Source organism: Cyprinodon variegatus, unplaced genomic scaffold (assembly GCF_000732505.1).
Source record: "Cyprinodon variegatus isolate N-32 unplaced genomic scaffold, C_variegatus-1.0 Scaffold80, whole genome shotgun sequence".
NCBI lineage: Eukaryota > Metazoa > Chordata > Actinopteri > Cyprinodontiformes > Cyprinodontidae > Cyprinodon > Cyprinodon variegatus.
In genome coordinates this window covers 822,038-831,593 of record NW_015150533.1, presented here as the reverse complement: position 1 = coordinate 831,593, position 9,556 = coordinate 822,038, and the positions used below count along the sequence as shown (strand labels likewise).

General features: G+C 36.4%; 1 long non-coding RNA gene across 3 annotated transcripts in view; it reads left to right on the top strand.

Annotated features, from left to right (window-relative positions):
• LOC107083649 overlaps positions 1-9,556 on the top strand; it is a 31,694-nt gene that overhangs the window by 905 nt on the left and 21,233 nt on the right. For 2 of the 3 annotated variants that reach the window (XR_001481189.1, XR_001481188.1), the window contains exon 1: positions 6,912-7,162. This is a non-coding gene — a long non-coding RNA (uncharacterized LOC107083649). Of the gene's footprint in view, positions 1-6,911; positions 7,163-9,556 lie in introns of those variants that run through there. The other variant, XR_001481190.1, reaches the window with a different exon arrangement.

The following is a 9,556-nucleotide window of genomic DNA, read 5'->3' as shown; positions in this document are numbered from 1 at the left end:
AAAAAAAAAAAAAAAAAAAAAAAAAAAAAAAAAAAAAGAAAAGAAAAAAAATATTTTTGGTTTCAAATGCACCAAAAATAATTTTTTTGTAATATAATTTCTTGATTATAAATGCTATGTAACACAGAGAGATATCAACCTGCACAGCACAATCCAAAAAGATTATAAAAAAAATAAAAGTAACAATAATCTTTTTGAGATCTGTGGCCTAAAGTACAAAAAGGAATACATTTCTAAAAAAACAGATTTCAAAGTAATATTACTCCAAACAACTGAGCCAAAAGTGATCTGGAACAGTTTTGTTTAAACAAAGGAACACAAATGTAGCGCTAAACATAAATATAAATTTAAGTAAGAGAAAATATTTCTATCAGGACACAACAAATGTTAGCAAAGTTAATTGTAAAGGATGTTATATCGTCATATAGTACCTTAATCGCCTTAATAGGCAATAAAAAGTTTTAAATAAAAGCTATTTAGGGCATAATGTGTTACGGTATGTTAAAATAGCAGAATTACATTTTTGAGTATATCTTAACTCCTAATGACCCAAAGCACTAAACAACCATCAGCTCAAAGTAAGGTTAAAAAATAAATAAAATAACTGCTATACTTTGAATCCATTGGGCTGAAATCCAGGACTGGAGGTATTTTTCTCTCAGGCTAACTGGGAACATCATGTGGAAGCCTGATCACTGTGAGATGGAGTGGAAGAGTTTAAGATGGGGGCATGTCGAGGTGAGATGATGTTCTGGATTGGACGGGGGATGAGAGGTCGTTGAAGAAGGTCATCTGCCTCAATACTCTTGCACACATCCTGACGTGCTCTCTCTGCGTCTGTCACATGCAAATACTTCTGCACACAATAGCTTTCTGCTTGGATGGAGTCCATCTGCATTCTATGCCTTGACCACAAACGCTAACAGTGCAATCAGTAGAAAAACATAAAGCACAACTGCTTCTTTTAGTCCACTGCTCACACATGCACACACGCACACACATACAGCATGATCATTACACTGTATGCCCCGATACACTCTAACACATGCAGAAACAAACAGACACATCCACATTCTCAGTCCATGACATGGAAGAATGAAGCCAGTCTGAGTCAGGCCGCTATACCAGACAAGAGCAGGGCACAACGTTTTTTCAGGGGTGGGTGTGAGGGTTATATATCTGCATGCGTGTTCTTGTATTTTATACATTGTGTGGCCCATTTTCTGGAGGAATAGCACATTGTGGGGACAGGCTGCTCATAATGGGGCCAAATGCCTAGACTCCATTAGGGGAATTATTGTTTTAGGGTCAGGGGTCATGTTGAGGACTAAGGTGTGAATTGAGTTTAGGTTGGGGTTAGGGTTAGGTATGAACTTGTAACGGTTAGGTTTAGGATAAGGGTCATGTTTAGGCTGTAGAAAGGTTTAGAAATGAATGAAAGTCAATAGAAAGACCCAACAAAGATAGAGAGAGGTATTATGTGTGTTTGGGTGTGTGTTTGAGAGTGTATGAAAGACTGTGTGTTGGGGGTATAGCAGGCTTTGGAAATGTGGGTTGGTTTTGGGAGGGGCCTTAGCCAATACATTTGAAATGCATTTAAGTAAATAGACAGCGACACAAATAGAATCAGAGTTGTTCTGGGAGTCGAAGTGACATACTGGGAGATCTGTGAGCACATTTGAAGTACAAAGCCCTTGAAGGCTGTGAAAGTTATTTTTTATGAGCTAGTTTGGGAAGAAATGATTAAATCATGGATTTTTCTCAGCTAAATTTAGCTTATCTAAAAACAGAACACAAAGGATAAAAAAAAAAAGAATTACAGCACAAAATCAGAAGCCTGTCCCTCTTTGCGCACCCTTTGCTCCATCTTTACTGAACTAGTAAACAAAAGAAGTTAAACAAAATACAGAGTAACCATAGTAAAAAAACAATAAAAAAAAACAAAACAAGACAAATAAAAAACAAAATAGACATAGGATGGATATACATTGTACGTCTGGGCTCAGTTTGCAAATTAATACAGGAATACTTGTGCTTCCAGTCCTCTTTAAAAGAAGCTCTTTAATCTACTAAAGATCTATTGCAACACTTTTTCTGACTCAATATGTGGTATATGTTAATATCTTATTCAAAAACCCATGTTGTTTCAGTAACAGCATCTTCTCAACAAGCTCATTTGTTTCTTTTGTAGATTTATATATTATAAAAAATAATTAAAAACTCGTTTCTTTTTTACATTAGTGTAATTTGTCTTATGGTTGTTAGCAATAGGAGTAACGGGTGCATCACTATCACTGAATTAGGTGAAAAAAATTTGAAAACATTTAAGGTTCTAACTTACAGTAAAAAAAAAAAAAGAAACACATTTCTGCTAAATCTCCACCCCCATGTACCTACAAATAGTGCTTCTAAACTTGCACAGCAAGAGGTTTTAATGCCGTGGAAAAACTTCAAAGTCCAAGACGCCCATTTAGTTGGTTCCAGTTCAAGAAATAAAACCACCAAAACTACAGGTGTTTTCTATTCAGTAGGCGAGTTGTGCAACACTTCTGTGACATTGTTGGGTATTTCTCATATTCAAGCTAAAATTGCTGCATTCATACCTCCTTTTCTTTACTATCTTGGTTTTTGGAATTCAATTAATGAACACAAGGGTGAAGGAATACTTTTTCATGCACCATAAAAAAATCACTAAACTGTATTTATTGTATGTACTAAAGGTATACTAAAATCAAAGTTAAAGTATTTTTTTGATAAAATCATCATCACATCTTGCTGTGGTTTTTTTTCTAAATGTATAAGAAATTTCTCTTTGTAAAGAAGTATTAGGGATAGATTTGTTTTTTTGTATAGGCTCTTACATTTTTTGCAGCCAGTCATCAGTTTCTCTGTCATTATGCCACATTGTTTCACTCATTGCCCTCTTTTTTTCTCTTCACTAATCATTTTCTGTTCAAAGCAGCAGATGTGAATAAATCTGCATATGTGCAAGCAACTTTTGCGGTTCCATATGTGAATGTGTGTGTGCATGACTGTGTGTTTCAGAGAGACTGTGAGGGAAGTTAGCCACTGAGTCTTTTTCTTTTGAAACCCAGAGGGCCTGTGACTCCAGTAACCAATATGGTCGCTGTAAATCATAGGGAGAAAGAGCTAAGTTAATTGCACGGGCGTTTATGAAGGAGAGAGCCTTGATTTACTCCAAAAGCTTTACATCTCCCCTGCGGATGTGGAGTGATGAAAGGAGTAGATTCAGAGAGAAGAGGGGAATGGCAGGAGGGACAGGGATAGTACATGTGGGGTGTGAACAAAGTTCACCCAAAGCGCATTAGATTAGATGATTGGTAAACCAGATTATAAAACGATATGCATCTCTTGCCTTGGGAATAATTACTAAAAAGTCAGGATAAAGGAACTTTTTCTTTGTTGTGGCAAAACTTTATACACTCATTGACCTAATGCTTTCCTTTCATATTTTCAAGGGACTCTTAAGAACTGTAGTGAAAGGAACTTAAGAGTTTTAATATTTTTTTTACTTTGCCTTAATTCAGTTATTATATATATATATGTATACATATATATGGACCTCTTGCATCTAATAATAATTCTTATAGTGAGGGTTTGTAAAAGCAAACACCACATACAGTATCAGCTTCATTCTGTTGTGATGTTTTCCTTTGAAATGGAAATGAAGATGTTCAGAGCTGCTGAGGGTTGAGGCAGCAGGACTTGTGACTGGAAAACAGGTTTACCAGATTAATGAACCTAAACATTCAATTAAATGAAAGCTATGTCGTTTCTTAACTTTAGTATGAATTAACAACATAGGTCATCTTAGTGACTTTAGAAAGTGTGTGCAATTTAATAACTCCATTTAAGGTACATATATTGAATTAATCCTATTTGACAAACAATTCAGTTATGTACAAGTTATTTAAACTGGTTATGCATTTTTTTATCTAAGGAAACTCATCAGATTGCATGGAGTGACTGACCTGGTGAATAGCAAGTATTGTGTTTTTAACTTCGCTGTAATCCATGCATGCATGCATCAATTAATCATGGAAAGGAAATTACCACTTTAACAGGAAGAATCCTGTTAAACATACAAGAGTTATAGTTAAATAGTTTACCTCAAACCATACATTTGTGTAAAATGTGACAACCTACACATTGACAAGCCTTTTCTATCTAATCAGACTGTCAGAACTTGACTTTTTCTCAGACCAAGAATTAACCAGAATTTTGTGAATCATTGGATGTGGATACAGTTGATTTGACTGGATGTGACGAGGCCGGACTGGAGTTGTGACAGGCAGCCTGGGCCACAGGCGGCTACGCTTTACCCCTTATATTCATTCGGCTAGCTAATCTGAATCGTTTAATTCCATTTCGAGAGCGAGATCATCTGTGGTATTAGCACTAGACATCTTCCAGGCATGTGAGTAAAACTAGCAGCAGTTCAGCGGACAGGATGAATGAATGGTAGCCGGCGTGCGCGGATGACGTCATAAACGTGCCGCTTTGTTTTAAAAAATATAAATAAAAAAATATATAACCGCAGATGTCTGGGGAACAGTGATTTGCCTACATGTTATGAATGATGGCGTACCATAAAGAATAAATTATGAACAGTTTGTGCCTTCAGGTCGTTGCCCATAGGAAGATGTTACTTGGATATAACCTAACCGAATATTTTCAGAACAGCTCCAAATCACATAAAATCTAATATGGGTGAGTAAAACATGATGTAATAACGTAAAATCAAGGGGCCAATTTAAAAAAAAACGGCGTTCCCCTTTAAATACCTGGCTCTTTTGTCTACAACAGTACTGTGAAAAAAAACAAACAGTCACAGCATTTCAAGGAATTGGTAGAAACGGTTGAAGCAGGGAAGTTCAAACTACAGGGCAGTGCATCTCTGTTCATTGAAAAAATGGTTTTAAAAACAAGTTGCACGTTAACTTTGACAGCCCAGTTTTTTTCAATACTCTAGTTTCCAAGTTGTTTAGGATTCATCAACTCATGATTTTGTTAAGGTATCACCTATTGTTTAGGCTTTTATTACTTAACTTCATACTGGGCTCATGGATGGGGGGGCACCCTGGAAGAGACTTAAGAGAGGTCCAAATGCTACATGAGCGAATGTTTTTTTCATTGCTCATATCTAAAAATATACTTTACAGGTTTTTATCAATTTATCTTTATTATGATTAGCTACTTTATTTTTTATTTTTTTAAACCCTCTTCTTTTAATCTCTGCCTTGGTACTCAGTGCCCTTAGCACAGTGTATTACACTAGTGGGTGGAGTGGCGGTACTGGTTAAAATAATATGGCTCAAGGAGTTAGTTTAGGTCAGGCTTCATGCTGAGAAAACATTCACAGAGGGATGCCATAATGGCCCCATTGATATATTAGGATGGAGTTATTTTTCAAAGGCATTCATTTTATTTCTTTATTTTTTTAATGATATATTTCCATATTATTGGAATGAAGCTTGAAGTTAATAAAACGGGCTTCCTGACACTGAATTTGGCTCATATGGATTTGAATAGAACTGGGTTTTCTTCTTGTTTTCTTGTAGCTCACAGTTGCACAAAAGCTTCTATTTTAAATGTCTGCTGTATTTGATGGTGTGGGAAAACACCACTTACTGGACTGTATTTTTATGATACCTGTTATAGCTTTTTTATATTTATATATTATTGTAACATATGACATAATATGTCATTGCTCTACTCATGAGCCTTGAATAGAAACATACAAATGTCCAGAAAAGCAAAAAAAAAGGTAGACGTGTCATTATAAGTTATTTTTAGTATGAAAACGTTTGCACTGGAATCATGTCTGCATAGCTGAGGCTTCCATCCTCCCTTTGATAGATCCATAAAGCCTTTGTACGTATTCAGTTACACACACTGTAGACCCATCATTACTAATTAGAAGTGATAAACTTCGGATAACGACACATTGCAATCCTGCCCTCAACAAAAACGCCATGGTGAAGAGGTTTGATGGGTTCCCATGCTCGCTGAACATCTGTCTTTTCCACAGTAACACAGATTATATGCAGCACTCAACCCCACTTCTCCCCTTTCCTCCAAATTTAGTAGCACAAGCTAGTGTCTCTAGCTCTCTAGCTTCTTTCCTGTGTGATGATGCTATCAGGGTTTCAGATGCTTTTTCGGCAGCTGTGAGCTGCAAGCAGTTCTCATATAAACATGCATGCACACACACACACAGCAAGAAAGAAGGTGGAAGCGGTAAAAAACCGTTGAGGCCGTGGTTTTGAAGGTAGGCTTATGTGGTTCATGATGGGAAACGTTCGTTACAGTAGCATAGAAGACCTGAAGCCGCGACATAGGAAGGCAAAACTTAGGAGAGACAAAATAGATTAGAGATACAATGAAACAAAAAGGGAAAGCTGTAAATTTACCACATTTTATTTTGTGGGTTTGGATCAGAAGCAGGGCACCATATTCTTCTACTTTAAATGCTATCATCTTATTAATTTTGCTCATTAGAAAGCAATTATATTATAAATGAAAGTCTTCTAATATGGCCTAACTCAAGTTGACAGTCAACCACGGCAGACTAAGAAAAGTGCATAAAGTTTCAATTGGGGTGTAACAAATGATAGAAAACAAAACCAGAAGACTGCAGGAACCAAAACTAGGAAACATTCATTTAGACCACAGAATGAGTAATTATTTATTCAAGTTTTAACACAAACCTATCTCAAAGGTTTACTGTTGTTAATCATGAAGGGAGACCAGGCATATGAGTGTTGACTAAAAGAGATCACAGGAAACAATAGTTGAATTAGTATCTTCATGAGCAAATGCTCATGAAGGTGGAGCATTTCAGGCGACTAGTTGTTAGCAGAGGACTACCAGAGGGTTTATCACATCTGAGTTGACAAAGAGAATTTCAGGAATGGGACTAAAGCTTCTGTTAGCACATTGAGATGGCGACAAGTACATCCAAAAAACACTACAAGAATTGGAAAACCATATGTTTAATTCTAGGTTCAAATTATGGACAATCTGGAGAAGAAAGACGTTCACACTGGTTTTCTTAAATGCAGGAGGCCTAATGAGATGAGCTAAGGTGAAGAGATAACAGCACTGAAGTCTGGCTTCATACCAAAAGAGGATCAGCAAGGTAAGGAAAATGGAAGATAAGTAAATAAGCAACACTGAAACAATGCATTACAAAAGCAAATAAGGAAAGTATTATCATGGTCCAGCTGTTTTAATTCTTCGCCCCATCTGGAAGTTTGAATGCAGGTGTTTGACCTACTTTGCTGTGACCTTCCTCTTTATGTTACTTTATGTTTCCGCTCACATATGTATAAATTATTTCTATAGCCATATTGGCCCTGCATTACCTTGTTCTTATCCACCTTTTAGTCACCCTTTGTGTTTTTAATTAAATTGTTTTTCTCCTTACCCAAATTAATATTGTAGATTTCTAACAGAATAATGCTGTTGTTTTTTTTTGGGAGATATAAATTACCTTAAGGGCTTGACATACAGCTACATTTTCAAGTACATTAAATACTTGGTCCAACCATGAAACATATGCCTTTGATTATATGATTTTCAGTTCAGCTGAACAACCATGTACCTGTCAGAGATCTATAGAGTTCACTACAGCCCCTAAAGACTGATAAAGTGCTGTTGCATGGTCCATGCCAGTAAAAATAGCAGATCTTTCCACACTGACTTTCTGTAAACCACTGTAAGCTGTACTGTTTTTTGCTGTTTCTGGTGTGACCATTCACACTAGTGCCACCTAATATGATCACATGCAATCTAGGCTTCAATGCACGCCCCCCTAGCTTACCATCCTAGGTTGGTACATATAACAAAATATATGTTGCTTACTAACGGTTTTGTGGTCAAGCTTTCTTTGAGCTAGAAATAAGACCTGATTGCAGGTTTTGGACAAAAGTCTAAATAAGAACCACCGAAATTGATTGTATTTAACAAGGTGGGGACTCATTTCCCACGGCACGGACTCCAGACTAACTTAAATCTTCAATTACTTCACTTTAGACTTGCCTTGGAAAATTGCTCAAAACCTTAAGACTTGGATTTCTACCCCAATGACTTGTAACTTGGATTGGGCTCGAATCTGTTTACTTGAAAATACTTGATATTTTACCCTCAATCTAAAAATTAAAACATCTGTTAATTAAAAAGTGGGCAGCATTAATTAGTTTTACTCATCACACATTTATAAAACAGAAATAAAAAACAATGAATACAGATAAAAAAATATAATTTAATATATATAATTTAACTTTCAGTAAAAGACTTGAAAGGACTTGAAATTTAAAGTTTCAGACTTTTGATTTGATTTGAGAATTACCTGTCTTGCCTTGACCCTCAAATCTGACTTGACAAAAACAGACAAAAACCCTACATAGAGGATCATGTACTTTGCATTCTGCAATGCATTTAACACAATTCATTCTGATTTACTTAGTCATAAACTTAAGGACACTCAGGTGAAGGCCTCAACAATCGCCTGAATCAAAGACTACCAGACAAACAGCCGCAAGACAGGGTCAACTACTTAACCACCTAGTCAGCAGCACAGGGGCCCCACAGGGAACAGTACTCTTACCTTTCCTTTTTACTCTAAACCTCTAACATCTAGTACAAGATAGAGTCCTGTCATCTGCAGAAATACAGGGTTAACCAGGTCATGGTTGGGGGCAATAACGATGGAAACAATAATCTGATCCTGAATGTGAACAAAACAAGAGACGAGAGCAGATGAAATAGCAACAAGTTGAATGCTCTTAACATCATGGTGAGAAGGCCTGGAGGTGGTGGAGGAGTGTAAATACCTCAGTGTTCACCAGGACAACAGACTAGACTGGAGACATAATTGTGAGTCTATCTACAAAAAGGGACAGAGCAGACTGTACTTCATAAGAAAAGTTCTTTGATGTCTTCAGAAAGATGCTACATATCTTCTATAAGTCGGTTGTGGAAAGTGTGGTTTTCCTTTGCCATCAGCTGCAGGGGTAACGACATCGGAACAAATGACTTAAAAAAGCTCAAAAAGCTGATAAAGAAGGATGGCTTTATTCCAGGGAATGCTCTACAACCTCAGTGATGATTTCAAATAAAGGAATTCTCATAAAAAGTATAATTTCTCTTTTGGATCAAGAAAGTATTTTTGAATCGATATGAAGTATTATAAAGCTCTTTTTCTTACTGCAAGGACTAGAACAGAGCTGTGAGACTGCCCCCAGGTAGTGGGATAAAAAGTTACTAGTATGGTTTTCACACCTAATGCAAATAACACGATGGAATGGGTGATTTATATGTTATTCCTTTATAGAGATGCATTTAGGAGTAAAGCAATGCAAATTTAGCGCGTTAGCTTGATAACTTCACCGCTCAAAACAATACATTGCGCTAGTGTTTTTTGACCTCCAGCAGTAAACTGGGCGGCAGATTCTTGAGCATATGATGTCCCTTTTCAACGTGCCTATAGTGGATATTTTCAAAATACAAATTATGTTTTTATATATATATA